Source organism: Mesoplodon densirostris, chromosome 1 (assembly GCF_025265405.1).
Source record: "Mesoplodon densirostris isolate mMesDen1 chromosome 1, mMesDen1 primary haplotype, whole genome shotgun sequence".
Taxonomy (NCBI): Eukaryota; Metazoa; Chordata; class Mammalia; order Artiodactyla; family Ziphiidae; genus Mesoplodon; species Mesoplodon densirostris.
The window spans coordinates 121,701,919-121,728,131 of NC_082661.1; positions in this window are offsets into that span (position 1 = coordinate 121,701,919).

Genomic DNA, 26,213 nt, shown 5'->3' on the forward strand with positions numbered 1-26,213 from the left:
ACTTGATAATTAGGCCTTGAGTAAGTTGTTTTACTTCTTTAAGCTTCAGTGTTCTATCTGCAAAAGAAAGGTAATAAGATAGTAAAAAGAAAGATAAAAAATATCTTACCCCATAGGGTTTTGATAATTAAATGAGAAAATACATAATTAATGTTGGCTATTATTTTTATTGTCATTATTAATCCAGTCCTTTGGATGGTACACCAAAAATAAGGCAGTTTTTTAACCAATGAATCATATGCTTTTATTGAACACAGGACACTCAAGGGGACATTGTTGGGAGAAGAAAGCAAATTCTTTGTTACTGACATTCAGTCTTTCATGCCAGTCAAATATGGTGGTCCAAACATTTTCATTTATAAGTAATAACATCACTGAAAAGGAAGAGTGGGATCCTTTCCATTGCCTAGAAAATTGATAGATCTTGTGATTGATACACTTGCATAACCTCTTCAGTTTGGGAGCAATTCAGTTTTGATCGTCTCTTTTTGGAGTTTATGAAAGATACGTATTACTTGCATTATGCTTCCTAGGTTTTGTTATTAATCATATTTAATTCAGTGAAATGTTACCCCATCAGTGTTCTTTGAAACAAGACACTTCCAAGCTGGAATTCAGAGTTGTTCTTTAAAAATTCATCTTTTCACTTGTTAGCACGGCTGTTGCGTTCCGTTGAGGAGTTCCTGGTGAGTACATTTCCTTTGTGAGGCTGACTCCCCTTCTTTTTAGCTCTACTTTGAAGATATTAAGGGAAGAATCTAGCTGACATTCAATGCTGATATAGAAATACACCAAGAAGGAACAAAGTCCTCTTGGGACAAAGGTGTGGATGAAAATATTTCTCCAGACGATTTGGTGAAAAATAGGATTATTTGTATTGATGTGGCAAATAAAAGGCCATTTTGAAAATATTCCCTTCTTTATTTCCCTCCAACCATTCCTCTGTTTTGTATTCATTTAAACATCCATCAGCAAGTACTTGCTAAGCACCTAGCACATGCAAGGTCCACTGTTTATCTCCAAGTTTTTTGTTTTGTCTTTTACAGTGTTTAAAATATAGATCTGCTGCCTGGTTAGGGAGTGAAAACAGAGAGACACACAGATAGGCAATATATAAAACCCAAATGAGCAATGCATAACCAACATAAGATTTCACACTTAGGGAGTGTCTGCTATGTGCCGAACATTTTTCTGTGATTTACAATTACTAACTGATTTCAGCCTCACACTTTTTATCAGTGGTGGAGATGAGGGAATCAAGGTATATGGATTTAGTAACTTTACTAGCACTTTAGTACTAGAAATATTGGAAATAAAATTTGAACCAGTCTCTCCTCTGAGCCTTCTTAACCACCACACCACGCATGTAATAAATGTATTAATAATTAATTATTAGATGCTTAGAAAATATCACACCTTGAATATTATTACTGATGTCTAGAAGGTAACGATGCGGTCCACTGCCATAGGCAGAGCTGTCACTGCTGGATCATGAGTCTGACATAAGCCCAGGTGAAAACGAATCCAACTCAATGTGGGAATGGGAATATATGTATAACAATATTTTAAAAATATTTTTTAGAATAGTTTTAGGTTTACAAAAAAACGGATCAGAAAGTGCAGAGCTTCCATATGTATCTCTTCTTTCCCACACTCCTCTCACCTCACAGTTTGCCTATGATTAATAACCTGCATTAGTGTGGTACATTTGTTACAACTGGGGAACAAAAAATACATTATTATTAATGAAAGTCCCTGGTTTACATTAGGCCTCACTCTGTGTTGTACATTCTCTGGGCTTTGACAAATGCATAATGTCATGTATCCACCATTAGAGTATCATAGAGAATAGTCTCACTGCCCTAAAAATCACCTGTGCTCCACCTGTCCCTTTCTTCCCCTCTCCAAACCCCTGGGAACCACAGATCTTTCTACCATTTTGCCTTTTCCAGAATGTCGCATAGTTGGGATCATATAGTATGTAGCCTTTTCAGACTGTCTGCTTTCACTTAGTAATACGCATTTAAGATTACTCCGTGTATTTTCACGGCTCGATAACTTATTTTTATTTATAGCAGAATAATGTTCCACTGTATGATTGGACCAAAGTTTGTTTATTCATTCACCTATCTAAGGACATCTTTGTTGCTTCCACATTTTGGCAGTTATGAATAAGGCTGCTGTAAAGACTCACATGCAGGTTTTTTTGTGGACAGAAGTTTTTACATCATCTGGGTAAATACCAAGGAGCGTGATAGCTGAATTATAAGGTGATGTTTAGCTTTGTAAGAAACCACCAAACTGTCTTCCAAAGTGACTGTACCATGTTTCATTCTCACCAGCAATGAATGAGTGTTCCTATCACTTTACATCCACAGTTGGTATTGTTGATGTTTCAGGTTTTGGTTATTCTAATAGGTGTGTAGTGGTATCTCGTTGTTCTAACAAGCAATTGCCGAAAGACATATGACATTGGGCATCTTTTCATATGCTTATTTTCTATCTGTATATCTTCTTTGATGAAGTGTCTGTTAAGATATTTTGCCCACTTTTTAATTGTGTATTTTGTTTTCTTGTTGAGTTAAGTTACTCATATATTTTGGATATGGATCCTTTATCAGATATGTGTTTTGCAAAGATTTTCTGCCAGTCTGTGGTTTGTCTATTCATACTCTTAACAGTGTCTTTCAGAGAGCAAAAGTTTTTAATTTTAATAAAGTTCGACTTATCAATGATTTCCTTCATGGATCATGCCCTTGCTGTTGTATCTAAAAAGTCATCTCCATACCAAAGGTCTTCTAGGTTTTGTCCTGTGTTATCATCTAGGAGTTTTATAGTTTTACTTTTTACATTTAGGCCTATGATCTATTTTTTTTTTTTAGATGTTGGGGGTAGGAGTTTATTAATTAATTTATTTATTTTTGCTGTGTTGGGTCTTCATTTCTGTGCGAGGGCTTTCTCTAGTTGTGGCCAGCGGGGGCCACTCTTCATCGCGGTGCACGGGCCTCTCACTATTGCGGCCTCTCGTGTTGCAGAGCACAGGCTCCAGACACGCAGGCTCAGTAGTTGTGGCGCATGGGCCTAGTTGCTCCGCGGCATGTGGGATGTTCCCAGACCAGGGCTCGAACCCATGTTCCCTGCATTAGCAGGCAGATTCTCAACCACTGCGCCACCAGAGAAGCCCCCTAATATCTATTTTGAGTTCATTTTTTTGTGACAGATGTAAAGTCTAAATTATTATTTTTTTTGCATGTGGATTTCCAGTCATTCCACACCACCTCTTGAAAAACTACCTTTTCAAGATAGAAAGGTAGTCTTTCTCCATTGTATTGCCTTTGCTCCTTTGTCAGAGATCAGTTAACCATATATGTGTAGGTCTGTTTCTTGGCTCTCTCTTCTGTTTTATTGATCTAGTTGTCTGTTCATTCACCAGTATCACACTGTGTTGATTACTGTAGTAATCAAGTAATCTTGAAGTCAGGTAGTGTCAGTCTTCTGACATTGTTGTTGTCCTTCAATATTTTGTTGGCTATACCGGGTCTTCTCCCTTTCCATATAAACTTTTGAATCAGTTTGTTGATAGTAACAAAAGGATTTGCTGGGACTTTGATTGGGATTGTGTTGAATCTATAGGTCAAATTGGGAGGACTGATATCTTAACAATATTGAGACTTCCTACCCATAAACTTGAAGTATGTCTCCATTTGTATACATATCTTCTTTGATTTCTTCATCAGAATCTTAGACTTGTATGTTTTTACACACACACACTACTTACATTGTATAGATACTAAAAGAAATATAAAACTATATGGTATAAAAAATCAGCAAACACAATCCTTTATTTTTAAATATTGGAGAAACAGAAGCCCAGAAACAAATGAGACTTTCACAGACATCAGCTGGTTGGTGACAGAGACAGGACTAGTGCTCAAATTTTCTGACCTATAGACCTTTTTTTTTGGTTCATTTTTATCATAATATTATGTAGCTTCTTTAGTATTAGTTACCTACTGGTGCCTAACAAATTACCTCAAAATTTAGTAGTTTAAAACAATGAACATTTATTATTGCATAGTTTCCGTGGGTTAAGAATCAGAAATGGCTAAGCTGGGTGTGTCTGGCTTAAGATCTCTCATGATGTTGCAGCAAGATGTGGTCTCATCTGAAGAGTCAAGTGGAGGAGGATCCACTTCTAGGCTCATCCGTGTGTTTGTTGATTAACCTCAGGTTCTTGTCACATGGAACTCTCCAAAGGACTGCTGGATTCCTCCAGGGTAACTGATGAGAGAGAGAGGCAGAGAGAGAGACAGAGAGGCAGAGAGGCAGAGAGAAAGAGAGAGAGAGAGAGAGAACACTCAAGACAGAAGCTCAAAAGTGACATCTAGTGCTCTATCATATTCTATTACAAGTGGGTGACTGAATAAAACCCGCACACTCAAGGGAGGGGATTCCACAAAGTGTGAATACCAGGAGGCAGGAATTACCAGGGGTCATCTTTAAGGCTCTGTTACAACTCTAGGTTCTGGCTTCAGTCTTTCTGGGGCCAAGTAATTAAGAACTAAGAAGAATTGATGATGGAATTACTCCCTGCCAGCGTCCTTTCTTTACTCAGAGAGGAGAGAGGCCACTGATCATAGAAGGGGTGGACTCGTTCTTTTACACAGTAACACACTTTGATCTTCCACGAAGTCATCACAAAACTCTGATCTTAGGGTACACCAATTCAATTAAGTCTATTCTTCTCTCACATATAGGCCTGGCCATATCTAGCTCTCTCACCTGATGACTTTTTTAAGGGAAACAGAACCTATCCCAGATGAGAAGAGACTTTAAAATGTTAAAGACCTTTCATCTAAGTTGGTTTTCTGAGACGCTTTTGCACGTGGTTCTTAGAACACATATATGCAGAGAATATATGAATATTAAAATGAATAAAACTAAGTTAGGGACACCATAAAAAGCAAAAAGATATATATTTATTGTCTTTGTCCCTTAAAAAATCAGATGTTATTTATTTTTTAATTTTTATTTATTTGTTTATTTATTTATTTAATTATGGCTATGTCAGGTCTTAGTTGCAGCACGTGGGATCTTTCGTTGCAGTGCGGGCTCTTTGTTCCAGCACACAGGCTTCTCTCTAGTTGTGGGTTGGGCTTTTCTCTAGCTGTGGCGTGTGGGCTCCGGAGTATGTGGGCTCTGTAGTTGTGGCACGTGGGCTCTCTGGTTGTGGCGCACGGGCTCAGTAGTTGTGGCACGCAGACTTAGTTGCCCTGCGGCATGTGGGATCTTAATTCCCCAACCAGGGATTGAATTGCATTGCAGGACGGATTCTTAACCACTGGACCACCAGGGAAGTCCCTCAGATGTTATTTTAAAACATCCCTGTGAGCAATGTAATCCTGTTGTTCTATACATGAGAGAGGGAGATCTGAGAATTGGCTCAGTATCACGCATCTACAGTTGACTCCCATCCTTGATTATTTGGCAACATAATTAGATCCAGGTAATATATATGCTTCTGAACCAAACAACAAAAACAGGGAGAAAGCCTGAAGGGTGGGAAGAAACCTTCATGTGACTTTATCTCATAATTGGATACCCCTTCTTAGGCCACTAACTTTGTAAAGATTCCCTTTTATAGGGACTGCTGGGGGGAGAGGAAAAAAATGTAATTTAATCCAGGGCTTGGAATAAGTCCTGTGAATCTCTAAAACTTCGGTGGAGATATTAAGCTCTGGAAAGAACTATAACTTAAAAGCTTCAGGCTTTTTCTCTTATTCTCTTTTTCTATAATTTGTGGAAATAAAGTTATTATGTAGATGCTCTTTGCACTGAAAGACCACTTTGATAAATCTTGAAATTTTTCAAAGATAAAGCAAATTTGAAAATAGAGACGTTCAAGATGATATGGACCCAAAAGCTGAACATTTCTCTGTAATAATGTAAAAAAATTGTTTCCATTTTAGCTAGAATTTCATTGTACCATATTGTGTTTCCCTTAGGTCAAATATATTTTCCATGTTAAGATTTAGATTGATTCATCTCTCAAAAACATTTATCATATTTGGAAGATGGATATGAGTTCTTGTCTCATAGTTGGGGCAGAGGTCAAGAAGAAAGACCCAAATGATTGACAGTATAGTGGCATTTTAAATTTGATGCTGTTAGAAGAATCCTGAAAAGAATTGGATTGACTGAGTTATAGAAGTACAACATGCAGTATTTTCCAGAATGAGTGGGCCAGACTCTGGAAAATACATGGATGTTGTCTGTTGTGCTAATGTCAAGAGGTGAGACGATTCAGATATTAAGGCCTAATTTCTGTGGGACTTAGTGGGGATTGTCCGGAAATGAATGGACTTCCTTGGTGTCATTCACTCCTGGAAGAAAGGCTATCTTTCCATGAGGGAGTAAAAAGGTCCAGATGTACCTTCTCATTGTTAACTACTAGAAAACTGGACAAAACAATTTTTTTGTTGTTGTTTTACATTGTACAATGGTGCAGGAGTGTGATTTCTGAAAGAAGACAGACAAATGAAGTGAGCTGTACAATTGCCCTAACTTTATGCCTGACAATTTTCAAATCATGGCACAGGGAATGGGAATGCAACCATAGCCCAGCTATGTTGAGTTGGAAACACAGAGTTTGGAGTTTAGAAAGGCTGGTGTGACTGGTTAGAATTTGCAAAGCAGATGACCGGGAGAAGGGACATATGCAGAGAAAAAGCTCCAGAAATATGCATGTGTCTGTCCTTGAGTCTTTGGCTGAATACCACCCTGCATATGCAAGGGTGACATTCACAAAGCTGGACAAAGAGTAACTAGTGAGGAAAGAGTAATTCCTGGGTTGGTGGTAGAGGCTGCAAGTCAGACAACTCCCAGAATTTACATAGGACTTGGAACCATGTAATCTCCCAGCCTGATGGAGGTACCGGAGTAAAGACACAGAAGATTCATTAAAGAATCCTAAAGGGAAAACTAGTCTAGACTCATACTCAAAAAGCTTGAAAACAAAACTTGATCAAACTGACATGCAAATGATTTAACCACCTGCAGGAGCAAAACCTAACATTCTTTAAAGCAATGTAACAAAATCCAGCTTTCCACAAAATAAAATCACAGTATCCAGGATCCAATAAAAAAACTACTGAGCATGCCAAGAAGCAGAAGAGTTTGAAACAGAGCCAGGTCTCTCAGTCAAGAGACCTCTGGTTAATAAATATAAAACACACTCAATCTGAAAGCAGGCAGGAAATGGGAGAAAAATACAACAGAAGGGATTCATGCAAAACAAATAGCAAGATAGTAGATTTAAACCAAACGTCTTGATAGTTACATTCAATTTAAATATTCTAAGCACTCCAATATAAAGGCAGAGATTATTAAACTGGATAAAGGTTAGACCCAAATTTATGCTGTGTATAAGAAACTCACTCTAACTGTGAAAGAGATAGGTTAAAAGGAAAAAACAAGATGTAGCATGCATGCACTATGTATAAGAACTCTGAAGTGACTATATTGATATCAGACAAAGATAACTTCAGAAAAAGAATTATTATAAGGAATAAAGGGGATGTTTTAGTAGTAATAAAAAGTCAATTTATCAGGAAGACTTAGTCCTAAATGTGTATGGGCCTAACAATAGAACTACAAAATACATGGAGTAAAAACTGACGAAACTGAAAGGACACATTGACAAATCCACAATAAAAGGAGGAGAGTTCAGAACTCCTTTTTTTCTTGTTGTTATTAGAACAAGTAGACAGAAAGATCAATGGGTATTTAGAGGACAACGCTATCAGCCAGCTTTAGCTAATTGAAGTATATGGAACACATATGGAACACTTCACCCAGCTACAGGAGAATGCACATTCCATGAAAGTGCTCATTGAACACTCAACAAGACTTAAAAGACTTTGAAATCAAACTAGGAATCACATATGCAATTCAACTGGAAATCAAAAACAAAAAAGATACCTGGAAAATCCTCAAATACTTGGAAATTAAGTCACACATCTCTAATTCACTTTATAAAGGAAGAAATCACAAGAGAAATTAGAGACTATTTTTAACTGAATGAAAACACAGCTTAACACAAATTAGTGAGACACAGCTAAAGCACTGCTTAGAGGGAAATATGTAGCTTTAAAAGCTTATATTATAAAAGGAAAGAAGTCTAAAATTAATTATCCAAGCCTCCCCTGGAAGAAAGGAGAGAAAGAAGAAGAAAGCAAACCCAAAGTAAGTAAAAGGAAGGAAATAGAGAAAAGAGAAGAAATCAGCAAAGGTCTCAGTGGAGGACCTTTGTGACTCCTGACAGTAGACGTAACTCTGTTCTTTATGTTACTATTCTTGTCTGTTCTCGCCTGTCTTCAACATGCTAAGAGCTACCTCTTGGTCTCCACAGTCATGGGGACCTGAAGGAAAGGTCTGTTACCAATGGCTCAGTGTTAAACAACAGCAGTGCACCAGAAGGTGATTTCAAGATGGCAGGAGGAGATCTGTGGAAAACAGAACAGGCGAGTGTAGCCAGATGCTTGGCTGCAGGGGCAAGCCACAATTAGGAGAGGCAGAAGAATCATATGAAAAATTTCTGGAGATTCCTAGAAATATGTGGATGAGGAAACATGGGAAAGTATTAGACTTTCTGCAGTCAGCTAGGATCAGGACTGAGATTTAGGAATTAAAGAAACATGTTCCCTTCTAGGCTAGCAAAGTGTGGAATTATTTGAGTCAATAATTTTGGTGAAACCATCTATGGTTAAGAATGGGCATTGTTAGAAGAAATTTTCACTGCGAGGAAATGGTGTGGGGCTTGACTGAGGAAGAGAATCGGTTGACAGGACATGAGAGTTGAGGGGAAGCTGTAAGTAATGATGTAGGTGACCTCAGCTGTCTCAACCATACACGGTCATACAGCAACCAGTGTTTTAAGCCATGGTCACTTTTATATAGTGGGAAGTCCCACTAGAGCCCCAGTCTTCTGATTTCTCATCAGCAGACCTTTCTGATATATGACGAAGACCTTTCCCGTATATGATTTTTTCCCCCAATTAATAGTATGCAGTAAATTGAATGATTGGAAGTCATTTATTCAACAAATAGTTATTGAATACTTTCAATGTACCGTGCAGTCTTTTAAGTTCTGAAAAGCCAGGAATGAACAAGAGAGACATCCTCTTTGCTTTCATGGAACACACCTTCTAGTGGCTCCTATCTCTCTAGAGGAGAGATAGGAAACAAACAACTGAAGAAGCAGATACAGAAGATGATTTCAGCACTTTCAGGGAGAAAAGTGTAGGGGGACTGAGTGGCTGGCAAAGAAGTGGAAGAAGCATTAGATAAGGTTGGCAGGGAAGCCTCTTTGCACTAGAGGTGTCTTGAGTTGAGGCTGAATGATGAGAAGACAACCAGCAATGCAAAGAACCTTCCAGGCAGAGAAAAGTACACATTTCCAAGCTGAAATATGCTGACTGTTTGCAGCTGGGTTTGTTTAGGAGACGTTGGCAAGAATAGCAAAGGAGATCTAGGGGGTGACTCAGGAGCCCTAATTTTGGTCCACCTTCCACCACCGTCTAACTCTGGTCCTCAATTTCTTCACCTGTTGAAGCTGCATACTCGGTCCCTCTTCTGTTCCCCAAACTTACAGTATGGCCCGAAACATTGGATAAGATCCCTTATGTGAAAGCAAGTTGAAAATCTACACTGCATCCTCCAGCCAGAGGGAGGTTAGGATGACAGAGGCCACTGAGGACTGCAGAGCTGCCTAATCCCCACAGAAGCCAAAGGAGCCCCACCAGAGCTTTCTCCACTCTGGCTCATTTGCTTACATGCGTTTGAAGAGCAATAAAAAGGAATAGCTTGCGCCCCAGGATTAGGGTTAGCTTAGGAACAAAGGTTGTTAAGGTCCCTGCAAGGAGAAATGCTAGTGCAGAGTGGAATGTGTCGCCATGCTACATTATTCCTTAGAACACCAGGGAGTAAGAGACCTTCTCACTTGGCAATGTATTATAGTTTAGCCCCAAATCATACTGTACCCGGGCTGTGCCCAAGCCCAGAACTGCATTCTGCCTCAACGGGGGCAAACACCTTAGGGATATGTTCAAACTGTTTCCTTCAGGCCAAAGCCAGTAAATGCATTAGGGAGCTTTTAGAAAGCTTTTCTCTTTTTTATGAGAAAGATAAATAATTGCCTTTGAGTTTGTGCCCCCAGTTTTTGGTGCAAGTTTTAAAGACAACTTCCAGCCCCACGGTGATGGTGAGAGAACACGCACATGCGTGCACACAACATACTACACACACACACTGGCATTTTGAGAATGCCAGCCTATTATTCACCCAGGATGATTTCAGCTAAATGAAGCAGAACAGGAAGGAAACAGTTTCCGGAAGACACAAGTACACCAAAAGGAATCCACTGCTTTGGGAGAATTGAGGAATGCACTGTCTGTCTACAACTCATGAATAACCCATGAGAAAACTAAAAATAGGACAGCCCTCCATAATGCTGAGTATTTATGAGGCAAAAGAACATGTACACAAATCACTTACCGGGGACATCTCAAGCAGTCCGAATGGTTATCTCATTAAAGGAAGTACTTGGTATCTGTAGACATATAGATGGGAGCGTATCTCCCGTTAAATAGTGTAATTTATGTTTGAAAAGTAATGTAGCATCCTTAATCTAAATCTTCAGAAGGACGGTAGTGATTGTCTCTCCCCACCATCTATGTAATGACCTCAGGGCAGTGTACCCATTTGGATAGGTGGCAGGCAGCCCTGAGGAGCGATGCAGGCTGAGCTACAAAACTAGCTCCTTTCCTCAAAGATTTTCATGCCTATTTAGGGCAGAGGTGGCAAATCTGTAGACCAGCCTCTGGCAAACGTTTCTGTTGCTCTTGATCCTCTTTTATACCCATTTAAGAAGATTAGGTTAGTAGCCAACTTGAATTTCCAACTTCTCTTGAGAAACAGGAAGACCCAACAATACTAGGCTTGTGTTCTTGCGTGGCTGCCGTCAGATGGACTTGGGTAGCAGCTCCCCCTTTAGGCAGGATGTATGGATTTTTCCCCTAGGTCCTCACCTGGCCCATTTACATACTTTTCATGTGATTTTGTAGTTCATGATTGGGAGACATTATATCTCCTGTCCCCTTTCCATCTTGTTGCTTTAGGAGCAAGGTTTGGTACATACTGTATATCTTTATCTTATTGTATAGGGAGACTGTGTTCTCAAGTCCAGTTGTGGGCAAGTTTCCTGTAACGAAAACTATCCACAGGAAAAATATTACCTCAATTTTACCACTACCAAGTGAACTCCTGCCATATGTGAATCACTGTGCCAGGCACATGGGAAGGGGGGGCATATGGAACAAAAGACATGGTTCTTGCTCCCAAGAAGTCCAGGCGAGGCCATTAATGTTTATTTAATATGTAGCGCACTTGAAGTGAAAACACAGTGGGAAATATAATTTTCAATCACTTGCTAGATTACAGAAAAAAGAAAATTGCATGTGACATGTTTTATCCTGAAACCTGCTTCCTGTGGATAAACAAAGATAATAATAAGTAGACGGTGAGTATTGTTAGCATTCGGAAGGAAACTTTTGAGCAACTGTAAGGAATTTAGAGGTTAATGGTACTTCTTCCCTTGGGACCGTTTTTCTTAAAACATATTTAGATTTTGAACCGTTGTATTATTTTTCTACATTTCTTTTTAGGGAAATGCAAAGGGTAGGGTGGAGGGAAAAGGGAGAGGTGAATTAGGGAGATAGGAGGGGGAAAGAATGAAAGAGAAAGTTGAGGAAGGGTTAAGGAAGATATGAGTGCACATGTAAACAATAGATTCCTGAGTTGGAGCTCATTTAAGAGGGAGATAGAGAGATGGAGGGAGGGAGAGAGAGGGAGAGACACCGGTGTACATGTTCTTGATCTGAGTATTGATGAAGAATGATATATGTGGAATCTAAAAAAATGGTACAAATGAACTTATTTACAAACCAGAAATAGAGTCACAGATGTAGAAAACAAACTTGTGGTTACCAGGGGGAAAGGACAGGGAGGGATAAATTGAGAGATTGGGATTGACATATACACACTATTATATATAAAAGAGATAACAAATAAGGACCTCCTGTATAGCAGAGGGAACTCTTCTCAATACTCTGTAATGACCTATATGGGAAAAGAATCTAAAAAAAAGAGTGGATATATGTATAACTGATTCACTTTGCTGTACAGCAGAAACTAATACAATATTGTAAATCAACTCTACTCCAGTGAAAATCAGTTTAAAAAAAAAGAATGGTACAGGCACCACTGTTATCAAAATCCTCAACGTCTCTCACATTGGAAAATCTAAAGATCAGTTCTCAGCCTTCATCTTCCTTGATTTATCAGAGCCATTTGACACAGATGATCACTCCATCCCTCTAGAAATACTTTGGCTTCCATAACACAACACGCTCTTGGTTTTCCTACCTTACCAGCTGCTCTTTTTCATTTTCTTCTGCAGATTCCTCCTGATTCCCCCAGTTTTCCTGGTAGAGTGCACCCAAGGCTCATTGCTTGAGCTCCTTTGCTTTTTTACCTACCTTGTTCCCATAGGGATCTCATCTGCCTCCTGGCTTTAAATATCATCTCAACGGTAATGGTCCTCAGATACATACCTCAGCCCTGAGCTCCAGACTTGTGGACTCTTGGCATACTCTAACATCTCCACTGGGTGTCTAGTAGGTATCTTAATTTTAGCACAAAAATGAATTCTTCATCTTTCCTCTCAAAGCTCTTTCTCACTTTTCTCCATCTCAAATAATAGAACTGCCATCCACTGTGGTTTAAGCTGAAAACCTTTAGAATCATTCTTCACTAGCTATTTCTCTCACCGTACATTTAATCTGCCTGCAAATTGTATATGACCTTAAAAATACAAATTCATACAACTTCTCATCGCTTTATCCTTATCATGTTGTTATCAGCTACCATTGTCTCCTTCCTGGATTATGGCAGTAACTTCTGGGCTCCCATTATTATGCCACCAACAGTGGCAAAACCAGAGCAATTATTTTTATTTATTAGTAAGATCATATCCATTCTCTGCTGAGAGTCCACCAATGGCTCCCCTTTCACTCTGAGAAAAATTCTAAGTCCTTGGGATGTTTCCTAAGCCTACAAAATCTGGTAGCCCGTCATCTTTCTGAACTCACCTCCGACAACTGTTCTTTCTTACTATATTGCAGCCCTGCTGGCCTTTTTGCGGTTCTTTGAACATTTTGGGCAAGTCCACTGCCTCAGGGCCTTTGCATTTTGCTTTTTTTCTGCTTAGAATGTTAGTCACAGATATGTGCTTAAGTCCTTTGCTTAAAAGTTAACTGTTGGAAGCGGAGACCTTTCGAAACCACCTTATTCAGAACTGGACCCCTGTGTACCTTCCAGGCATCTTCAATCCCTCTTCCTTTTTAATTTTTCTCCATAGTATTTATCACCCCTTTATATACTATGTCTTCTACTTGTTTGTGTTTTCTATGCCCCCACTAAAATGTAGGCTTCTTGAAGGGTTTCAAGAAGAAATATACACTTTAATCTATTTTACTTATTGACGTATTCCCAGTACCCAGAATAAATAATACTTCACAAAGTAGGGGCTCAATAAGTAGTTGTGAATGAATGCATGAATGAATGAATGCGTGAAAGGAATTGGTATGACTAACTTTTCGATCAGGTAACAACCTCATTTAACCTGCAGGTTGCATCACAGTTCCAAGATAATCAGTTACCTAGACCATCAAGAGAAGAGAAGGGAAGTACAAAGCAGCTTGTGAGGTGTCATCAGAATGGAACCCATTTGGCTTTTGTCCTTCTTTGTTACCAGGTCATCCTCCGTCCCCTCCCCATGCCCACCAGGAGGCCACATGTGTAACCTGGGGGCGGGTACTGCTACAGTGGTGGAGGCTGGTACTGGAGTCTAACCACCTGCCCACGTACCTTACTTGTGCCCTCTTGACTTGGTTGTGCCTGATACCAGCAGTACCACTTCCATTTTACCATGGATTGATGCTGAGCCACTGAACCTTTGACTTGGTGGGCTTGGCAACCCAGATCCTGATGGGCAACTCTGGCCACATGGTCACTTGATGTTCTCTGGTCTGATGCTCCGTCTCAACTAGGGGTCAGTACCCTATGTGGGAGCTATTTGTAAGTGGCCTGGAGGTCTCTGCAGTAGATAGAAGGAGGCTTGCTCCCAATAATGTAGACCTAAGGGTCTATATTATCATTCTTCTACTGGAGCCTACCATAAACTCTGTACAATGTCTTTTCTCAACACAGACACCTCTAATAGCATAGGGTCTGCTAGATCTTATGCCCCAAGTGGAAGGACTGTTTGGACTGTACTTTGGACATATTTCAGGTCTTTCATGCTCTGAGACCCACTCCAAGCTGGAAGTCTCCCAAGTTTCTCAGTAAATGGGTGGAAGCAGTATTCCCAAGTGTGGAATGTGCTGCATACACAACTTAAAAAGGCCTACCAAGTATTGTGCTTCCTTCATTGTGGTAGTGGTTATGATATGCTCTAATTTGTCATTTGCTTGAAGAGGATGTCCCAGAATACTCTCTTGGCCAGGGAAGGGAAGGAGAAGGCAGGTTCTTAGTCTTTCACTCAGCTTTTGCAAACACAATAACTCTTACCCTACAAACTAAACAAGATATGTCTAGTTTCTAACAACTACCAAGTATGTTCATGCCAATTATACGTTCAGGTACTGGGGAAGTGATGATGGAGAAGGTCCATGCACCCCAGTGGACCCACAGGAAGCAGGAATTGGGCCACAACAATATTTATTACATGGTACCCATATGGCCGCACTGTAACAGAGGGCCATAATGATGCTTTGGGTCACCAGGTATCAATGTTAGTTTGGGCTCTGTGTCCAACAGTTCTTAAAATGTTTGGATATTTCTCTTTCTCCCCTGTACAGTTATTTGATTATATGGACAGAAGTCCCTTGTGGAAGAACTGGAGGAATCATTTCCAAGTAACTTTGTCATGGTATCATGGGATTCTTTTTCCTGGGGACATAACCTACCCATCAGTCAATGCATCCAGGTCTGAGAATGGACATTGGACAAGAGATTGTGAATTTTTATTGGGGTATCCACCTTCAGCTTGTTGGTCATCCATCCTTAATTTATTTTCATTGTACAGCTTGAGCGACACTCTTGCAGGCTGCCCATTTATCTTGACATTTGGAATATAGTGTTCTATTAAGCATCTCCATGGTTCTTTACAGGTCAGCTTCCTTGGTTACCACTTTGACCTTACAATTCATTATGACAATTGTGTTCACCTTTCCTTTTTGTTAAGTGCAGCCACCTGGCGTCTTTTGCTTCATGATCCTCTCATACCCATTGTTAGCGGGGAGCCCAGTTCTTTAGCAGAATCTCTTACTGTCCTGGACTGCCAAGGACAGCTGTCACGAGCTTCTTAACTATGCTGGTGCTCTTCTCATTGACAAATTCCTTAATACTTTGGTAAATGAATTGTCCCTAGGCCCTTCCGTAGAGCATTGTAGATGGGTGGGTCTTCTGGCCTTACGTAGTATATCCAATCTGGGAGGCTCACTTCTCTAAATCTTTTGATTACCACCTCCACCATCTGTCACCTTTCTCCTTCATTAGGTGTGGGCTCTTGCTTTGTCCACGATTCCAAGAACCATCTTAGCAGCATATTAGTCCTGTCTCCTGGGATCCTTGATGGGATGACAGTCTTAGATCACAGGGGAGTGCTCACATATTGATGAACTCATCCCTTTCCAAGGTCATATTGTGTTCTCCTTGATATGGCGTCCTCAGACACAATCCCATGTAAACTTTTCTGGCTCCTGCTGGTACGTATTGGCTAGGCACTATAGCTTCTTAGATACATAGCCTCTAACCTATTTTATCAGGCCCAGAACTTCTCCAGATGGGTTATTATAACCTTCTCCATGATCTGCTGGCCAAGAGGGAAGGTGGGGTAGATCATGAGGGGACGTGTGTTATCTTGCAAAGCAAAAGCTTCTGCACCATCTTCAAGCATAAGTGGCTTGGGAAGTGCAAGGCTTTAAGAGGGAGGAGTGGACCACTTCTGAATAGCTAGAGGATTCAGGGGGATCTGAATGTATCTAAAGATTCAAGATTTTCTAGTACATCAACCAACGTGTTCCCATTCCAAGTCTCCGTGTTCCACTCTTTCCCATTCAGGGCCCTGCCCTTACTATAGAAGACACGCTGGTATGGAGAATTCATCCTTCTCTGTAGCTTTGCCTGGGTCTGATCCTCAGCTTTTTCTGCCCTCTGGCTGCAGGAGTTGAGAGCTTTCTTATAATATTACCAAGGAGGCCCTTAGGTTCTCATACCACATTCTGTTGGCCATGTTTCATCCTTCGGCTTTCATTTCCATCTCAGTTCTCCATTAGGGAATTTATAATAGTTGCACATAACTTCATGCTAGTTATTTTGGAGTAGGTTATCCGTCTCCTAAATCCCCTTTTTAGTTGTCTTCCTAGGATAACGTTTGGCAGAACTGTCCCAGGTTGGCTCCTCAGGTGACAAACTCTAAGACTTGGAGATTTGCATGCAGGAGGTTAATTGAGAAGTGCTTTTAGTAACAATACCTGTGATGAGTGAGCTGCAGGATTGGGCAGAGAGAAGTTGAATTGTGATGCAGTCGCAAGAGAGGCCTCAGTTGATCCTATGGTGAGATCTGGAGCTGGAGCTGTGATATGCTTCTCAGCTGTCCTCATTGACTCAAGAACCTTTGGACTCCAGCACCATTGGTCAGTGGATGCTGATGCCTCCAGAAAGGAAGATGTGTCTTCCTTCAGCCTAAAGCAATTCTTGGAGAGGAACTCAGTTGTGGACTACCAACAATTTGTAACCCTGGCAGCTGGGGAAATGGGTGCCTCATCTTTTTTTTTTTTGCGGTACGCGGGCCTCTCACTGTTGTGGCCTCTCCCGTTGCGGAGCACAGGCTCCGGATGCGCAGGCTCAGAGGCCATGGCGCACGGGCCCAGCCGCTCTGCGGCATGTGGGATCTTCCCGGACCGGGGCACGAACCCGTGTCCCCTGCATCGGCAGGTGGACTCTCAACCACTGTGCCACCAGGGAAGCCCCTGGGTGCCTCATCTTGAAGGCGTATTTGGCCAGTGGAGTTCCCAGTAGAGACTTGTTGAATGAATGATTGGATGGTCCTTTTGGGCTAATAAGCCTCTTGAAAGTAGGTTTCTTTTCTCATTCCTTTTGGGTTACTATATAGCAATTTGCATCACACCTTCCATGTAGTAGTCAATTGATCAATATGTGTTGAATGAATAAATAACAGATTTACGTATTATAAATTTCAGGGTTCTTATCTATCCGTGGCTATTCCTGTTCCCAGTCAATAATTGGCTATTTTAATTATAATCCTTCTGCACTGCAGTTTTCTAAACTTTGCCACTCCCACAAAGGAGGAGGATGTGGGTTTACTACTTGTGTGGACCAGTGACTGGAAAGGTCCCTTTGAAGTGTGGTGCTTTGAGTGGGCACTCGTTGAGCCCAGTTTAATTGCTGCTCTGCTTCTTAGCTATGACGTAGGGCCTGTCAATGCCTGGTTGATGGCAATTCACTGGCAGGCACTGCCTTAGACAGAGTCTGAGTCTCGTGTGCTGCGGGAATGTCTATTAGCTTTATTCTGAATACTGAAGAGTATACCAGACATGCTTAAAAATTCTTTCTTGGAAACAGATTGTTGGTCACTACTTTATTTCCTCTCTCAATACATAGTTTTGTCACCACATGCATTAATTCTCCATTAAACGATGTCAGCATTCCACTTGGTAGAAATAATTGTACCCTTTCCATAGGTGCAATTATCCTGATGAAAGTAATTAGTCAACACAGCTACTTAAGGAGGAGCCATGCATTTGGGAGAGATTCAGTTTATATGTACCATGTGGTAGGGATTTAGCTTGGCACTGGATTCAACTTGGCAACATGCACAACTTCACAGAGGGTTTCTTGGTTGTTTTTCTTCCCCTATAAAGGTGATATCCCAAGAACACCCAGTACAAAGAAAGCATACTACAGATATTAAGACTGAAAGCATACCTGTTATTATGAAAGAAGTTACTTGTATATATTATTTTTTTTAATTGGCATAAGAAATTAGGGAAGCTAATTTTGCCTTATTCTCTCCTACCTGTTTAACAACTTACTGGACATTCAGCTAATGTCGTACATTCGCATAAATCTCTCCCCTGCTATCAACTGTGCATTTGCAGTTTGGATTTTTCTAAAACAAATAGAGGAAAGTGACTCTTTAACGGCTTGTGGTCTGAAGCAGTTTGTGAGTGTGGGGACAGTTCCTATCAAATTTTAAACTTTTAAAGTTACACCCAGCCCAGTCTCTTTCTCGGTAAAAGGGTAAAGAAATTAATTCAAAGAATCTCAAGTCTCCACTGCTAAATTTTCTGGGGTGATGGTAATGTTCTATATCTTCATAGGGATTTGGATAACAGAGATGTTTGCAGTTGTCAAAATTCGGTGAATGACCACTTTGATATCGAAAGAAAAGACTCAAAACAAATATTGAACTCTAATGGTATGTATACTAAAGTATTTATGGAGAAGGCAACCAATGTCTGCAATTTAATTTGAAATGCCTAAAAATAGTTGTTAGATGAATATGAGGATGAATAAATAGAGAGTTATGTGGTATATCAAGTACTAGAGTGAAATGTTAATGGTGAAATCTAGGTCCCAGGCATAGAGATGTTTCATGTAAAATTATTTTAAATTTTCTGTATGTTGGAAATGTTCATAATAAAATATTGGAAATAATCACCATTGGCACTCCTCCTGCAGTACCCTTGAGGCAAACGTTGATCAGTCTGACAGTTCAATTTATCCAATGATTATCGAGTTCCTACCTACAAATGTTTGTCAAGTACCACCACCAAAGCTGGTGCTAGGTATGATATTCCATTGGGATTCCATGCTTAGCAGTCTTCCTCTACTCTTAACTAGAGCTAGTAGAGCAGCTTCAATCCCCTCCTCTAATTCCACTTCCAGCAGGAAGAATATGGGCTAGCATATCCCAACATTCTGTGATTCATGGATTTATTTCATATGTCCATCTATCCATCCACCCACCTATCCATTCACCTATCCATCCATCCATCCAACCACCCGTCCACCTATGTATTCATCCATCAATCCATCTATCCATCCATACACATATCCATTCACCTTTCCATCCATCCATCAATCCATCCATCCTCCCACCTATCCATCCATCCATCCATCCACCCACCTATGCATGCATGCATCCATCAATCCAACCACCCACCCACCCACCTATCCATCCATCCATCCTCCCACCTATCCATCCATCCATCACCCACCCATCCACCTATGCATCCATCCATGCATCCATCCATCATCCATCCATCTATGCATCCATCCATCCATCCATCCACCCACCTACCTATCCATCCATCCTCCACCTGTTCATCCATCCACCTAATACATCCATCCACCTATGCCTCTAGCCAGCCAGCCACTGACCCCTCCACCTATGCATCCATTTGTCCATCCATCTATCCTTCCATCCATCCACCCACCCACCCACCTACCTATCGATCCATCCATCCACCCATCTTCCATCCATCCATCCATCCATCCATCCACCCACCTATCAATCCATCCATCCATCTCTCCATCCATCCATCCATGCATCAATCCACCCACTCACCCACCCACCCACCCATCTACCTATGCATCCATCCATCCACCCACCCATCCACCTATGCATCTATCCATCCATCCATCCTTACACCCACCAACCCACCTATCCATCCATCCGTCCATCCACCCGCCTGTCCATCCATCTATCCATCCACCCACTCACCCACCCATCCATCTATGCATCCATCCATCCATCTGTCTATCCATCCGTCTATCCATCCATCCATCCACCCAACCACCCATCCACCTATGCATCCATCCATCCATCCACCTATCCATCCATCCACCTATCCATCCATCCACCTGTGCATCCATCCATCCATCCATCTGTCCATCCACCCCCATCTACCTATGCATCCATCCATCCATCCATCCATCCATCCATCCATCCATCCATCCATCTATCCATCTATCCACCCGTCCATCCATCCACCTATCCATCCACCCATCCATCCATCCATCCATCCGTCAGTGTCTTCTCAATTTCTCTGTTTGGTGCAACATATTTTAAAAGTGATTGAGATAGAGTTTTACAATTAAGAAACTTAAGGTGTCATGGGACCTCAGCATGAAGTTGCTATTCCTGCCTGTTCTATGTGACATTGTTTATTCCTTCTGTCAGACAAAGTCACTTCAGAACCAGATATGTGCTGTAAGATATATGAAAATATACTTTTCTGCATCTGGAAAACTTCAAAAGTAGCAATTTTTATTTTTGTGGTAATTTTCAAAGCCCCAAAATATTCTAGTCACAAATAAAAACCCACGGCTTTTCTGTGGGAAATGTTAGAGAAACCTAACAGAACTTCCCCCAATTGGAGTAAAGCATTAAATACTTAAAAGTATTTTAGTAGCAGATAAAACCAAAGCAAGTCCTCTGAAAATCATGGAGCCAAATCAAATGCTCAGTTTTAAAAGTCCCAGCTGAATGCATCTCACCCAGGTCCTGCCAAGGGAGTTACTGCTCTCTCCAGAGTTGTCTCCTTTTTTTTTTTTATTATTGGTTTTAATTAAGTTTTAGAGGATAATTAGTTCACCGTATTTGAATCACATTTGCACACAGACATGAAAAGTTCTTCTTTCCCCCTTCCAAATCAGTGCTTTACTGCTGAAATAGCACTCTGTGTGATACAACTACTATTGAAACTCCAGTCAGTGAAAAAAAAAAGCTCTGGTAAAGTGGGAGGGAGAGGAAATGGGAAGGAGAGCCATAGAGGAGACAGCAGAAACAGAGGAAGCAAAAGGATAATAGAGACGCAGAGGAAAAAACTAAGGAAATTAGACAGAGCCATGGGGCAGTAAAGGACTTGGTACTCTTAGAGCCAAATGCTAAAAACCTGCTGTCATATTCTAAACAAGTCCCTGGTTCCCTTTGTCTCCACTCCAAAATCAGTGAAATGCTTGTTCAATGTCTTCCTATCTCACTCTTCGCCATTAGAAGCAGGGGTGCCGGGTCCTCTGAATCCTAAGAATCAATGCTCTGGATACTTGGCTCTTGATCCTTTTGTATCATCTAGAATAGGAAAAGTATTTATCTCCTCTATTTCTGTTTTGGTGTTAGAATCCCAGATGATTTTCTTCACTTGCTTTTGCCTCAGTTTAGGCATGTAGTGGCAAACAAAGAAACAAGCAAAACCCAACCAACCAACAAAAACCCTGTGTTACACCAGAGAGGATTTGAAATTTGCAGTGGCGGTTCCTTCCACAAGATGGTGCTCATCTTTCTCTGTTTTTATTTTGCATCTTGAAAATTGAAATGACTGTGACTTGGGTTTTGAAATGATGTGGTTGATTAAACATACACATTTCCGATAACATCACGGGATTTTATTCCTTGGGATATTTAAGTCACGTGGTACGTTAGGGGAGTTGGAGGTGAAGGGAGTGTTGCAGTTTGGGTGTTCCTGGAAACAGACTCTGAGATGATGGGAAGGCAGGGAATTTATTGTGGAGTGAATGCTCAGGGATTGACACCCGTATCAGAAAAGGGGAGGAAGCAGGACTAGGCATTGGGTGGAGGCTTATGCAGGTCTTAGCTGACTCACAGGGCTCTGAGCCTAGGGTGACCCTCCAGATGTGTTCCTTTTGGGCATCAGGGGCCAGGCCTTTATACTTTTGTATTGACCAGTCTCTGGATGTGGGCTGTTCCAAGAGGGAGAATACCGCAGGGGCACTTCCCAACAAGGGCTAATGACTGAGAGCCATCAGCAGCCATAGGCCTAGCAACTATGGGAATAAACCCTCTGCCTTCCTGGAGGGGGACTTTCTGGCACATTACAGCTTCCACTCCAGGAGGCATTATTTTCTTTCTCTTCCGTTATGCTTCTGTCCCCTAGTACTGTGTCAGCCACAATCCCATGTGGTTCTTTGAGTCTCCCCTTACTCATGCAGTTAGCCAGGGCTGTTCCACCTCAGATTGTTTCTGTTTCAGCTTGTTTCCCTGAGCAGCTCTAGCTGTGGCTTCAATTTTCCGAGCAGCTTATCTTTCACCTTTAGTTTGAAGTTACGAAAGATCAATGTACCTCGATGGAGAAAATCTCACCTACTCTGATTCCTAGGCTGGGGAAGAGCAAACCACGACCCATCAGTGAGAAATGTACAGGTACAGGATTGGTTTCTGCTAATTTTTCTGATCCGTGTGCTAGTGCCGAAATGGATGGTGGTTGCTTTTCTGTTTCTTGCTCGTAAGGAATGTTAATATGAGTTTCAAGTCAATCCACTGGTGGATCTATATATTTTCCTTGGAGAGCTTAAGAAGGGTTCACTAAATAATATTCTTTTCCACCCATCAATCTGTGTTAGGAAGATATATGACTGGTATCTAAGGCGCTGTCAGTGTGTTATTTTCCATGTTCCTCTCACATGTCAAATATAAAAATACAGCCTGTCAGTGTAAGTGTGATATGGGGCATTGTTCAGAGAGACTGTGAAAAATCCTGCAGTGTTCCTTGATTCATCATTTCAACAGCCTAATCATTTCATAGACCAGTCTAAACAAAACAGTTAAGGGCATTCTGACTTAGGGGTTATTGAATCAGGGTCGATTCAGAAAAAAAAACAAAGAGAAAAATCCCAAAGAAAAAAAAGTGTTTTAGGAAAAATAAGAGAAGCCTTGTCTCTGTATCCAATTTCATAGTTACTGATCTTTTTCAGAAGGTTGTTTTTATCAGTTAATCATTCTCCACCACACCCTGCGTGCTGGCATTTAGCCAAAGAGGCTGGGAGGCCTCGTTAATTCAGAATTTCTACTTTCTGTTCACCTGTCACAGCTAAAGCCTCCCTCAGATGCATTGACATCGATTAATATTTAATGATTGAATAGTAGAAATATTGGGTCAGCACTTTTTACTTTTTCTTCCTTTAAATTAAGAAAAAAACTCTTTAGAATGGACTCAGCTTCATACACGCTTAGCTCTAGATTTCTACAATGAAAGATGTATTTCTGTGCCAAGAAGTTGGGGAAGACCGTCGCCCTGTCGAAGACCATGTGTGCTCCAGGAAAGGGCTTGACTGTGATGGAGAGAGAGAACTAACATTTAATGAGCACTTACTCTGTGCCAGGCACTGTATTGGGTACTTTCCATAGTTCATCTCCAATACTCACTGTACCTCTCTAAGGTAGGCATTATTATATTCTTTTTACAAATGAGGAAGCAACGGCAGAGAAGTTAGAAAACTTGCCTGAGGTCACATATTAAGCAGCAGTCAGTATTTGCATCTTGCATTGTTTGGTTACACAGTCCATACTCTTTCCAAACACATGTTGCCTTCCTGAGAGGCCGGACACCTGAAGCCTGTTGCACCAGTGCCCTATTCGAGTCCAGCAATCATTCTGTATTTTTGTGTCTCCATTTTTCTACCTGTGAAATGGGCTGGAAGCCAGATCTTGAATTCTAATTTGGACACAAGATCCTGGTTTCAAAGCAGGTTAGCTCTTAGTTTCTATGAGCTGTTAATACCCCACAGATCATTTTTATAGCATGCAGATGGAACTGAGACTAAGAAACATTTCCTTCCAGGACAAACACTAAAGCATATACAATGCTAAAAAAATTGAAATATGTCCAGTGTGCACTTTTAGGGAGATCTATCATCATGACAATGAGAGTGGAGAAAAGGTGAGCTCAAACAAAGAGAATAAGCTTTGGATCAGGCAGATAATTTAAATTCTGCTTCTGTTACCTATTAGCTCCCTAAACTGGGGCAAGATTTGTAATCTTAACAAGTCTTGATTTCCTTATCAATGAAATGGGGATAATAATACATACTTCACAGAATTGTGAAGAATGGAAAAGATAATATATTTCAGGAGCCTGGAGTAGTGTTTGGCAAATAGTGGGCACTTGTTAAATAAGAGATGGGTGTTATTAATATTAAAAAGGAAATGTCAGTCATTATCAACCATCATAACTACACCAGGCTTGTTCAACTTCATCACTTATTGCCAAAGATAAACTAGACACATGCTAAAAGGGAGCATATAGATGAAGACACAAGGAGTCATTTTAATAACTCAACATCCTATGTATATTGATAGATTTGTAAGTAGTAGGTTTCAGTGAGGAGAGGAGGGACACTTAAATCAGCTCAGAGGAAAGAAAGGCCTGGAGGAGATACCTGCTCTGAGTTTTAAGACATGAAGAAGGTTTGCCAGGATTTGCAGGTTGTTGGCTGTCACGCACAAAATCCGATAAATTAGGAAACTGAGGCTTAGAAAAGTAAAGTGATTTGTCCAAGAGCACATAGGTAGGTGAGTGGAGCAGTCAGTGTTTGACTCCAGATTCAAATGATTCCAAATAGTCTCTTCCCACCTATTAAGATGTGACTTCTCATCCAAAGCCAGGAACACTAAGCTGATCAACAGTTTTGAGATACAGAGCCAACAAGAATTCAGCTAATTAAGATGTGAGAAGAAATCAGAGAAGCAAGATGTAAGATGGTGGATGAAATCTGAGGACACAGGCTCGCACTCACATATGGTGGACATTCATGAGATTTTGGGCATCCCAGGACCCTCTCCCTTTTTTTTTACCATCACCTTGGTTTCTGTGGGGGAGTTACCTCTTCCCTTCGGGGTACCATATGGTGGGATCCTAATCAGGAAAACCCTGCTGTCACCTATAAAAGGAGTAGTCATGTGATCTAGAGCCAGCCGGACGCTCGTTCCCTGGAATTTGAATCTTGAAAAAAGTAACAAGCAGACAATGTATGATCAGAGTTGAATCACCCTTGGGGGTAACCAGACTCTTTCTGCTGTGTGTTCATTTCTCCTGCAGTCCTTGATTCCAGATTTCCAGGTTCCTGTTTCTCCTGTCACTTTCAGACTTGGCCTCACACTTACCTGTCAACTCTGTGAACTCCTAGCATCCTTTCAGTATATTCCTTTTGCTTTAAATCAGCCAGAGTCAATGTCTGCTGATGGCAAACAAGAACCCCAGTTGCCACACCAGAATTGTGTTTTATCCACTCCTTGCGCTTTCATGGGTAGGTCAGGAATATTTAAGGAGATCTTGTTGAGACATGGAAGTGATACTTCTACACCATACTGAGAAACAGTCGTTAAAGTCTTATTTTATGAGCAATAAATAAGAGTAGAATAATTTCTAGGCAATAGGCATGAACTTTTAAAAAGAAGGTATAAGTGGAGGTAGGGAACATCAGGTTGAATAGCAAAGCTTCTCCACCTATCATTCACTGACACACTCTAATTCAGTACATGTGTAGTTAAAATTTCCTACTACGAAAGATTCAATTAAAAAAATTAAACACTTAGAGATGTCTCAGTGATCTACAGGGCTTCAACCATCAAAATAATCAAGATGGAACTTCTGACATTGGTTCACACTATGCACCCCTTCTTCTAGTTGGGGATCTGAATGAGGAGGCCAGTCCTTAGAATAATAAGAGTGTGGTCAGAGAGTCAGAATACTATGCAGTGCTGGATAGGAGAGTTTTCCTTCTCAGCTAGCAAGGTCATTGTAGATGAAAAGGGGGTTCAGGACTACTGGACTCTGAGGGTTAAGACTAGAAGCTGTGCCCACCAACGAATTTTCCAGCTAGGGTATAAGAAGGGAAGTCAACCCCTATAAAGTCCACAAAGAAAGGAATTGAAAGCAATTCACATACTTTGTCTATTGGGGAAGAAAATCCAATAGCTAGAGGTCTTTCCTTGTTGAAAGAAAAGTAAAGAAAAATAAAGTATGTGGGAATATTAAAAATAGTGCACCACAAAGGAGGATAGGATTATTCTAAAGACTTAGAGGAGGAACAAACCTCAGAGAATGATTTCTGCCAGAAAACAGAGAGAATTTTAGAAAATTGGATCATTAGTCTTGGAATGCAAGACATCCTGTCCCCGTGAAAGAGTAACAGAAAGTCATAATGAAAGACATTAGATGAGATGCGAAGGAAGATTCCTGAGTGATGAGAGGACTTTTAGAACACCA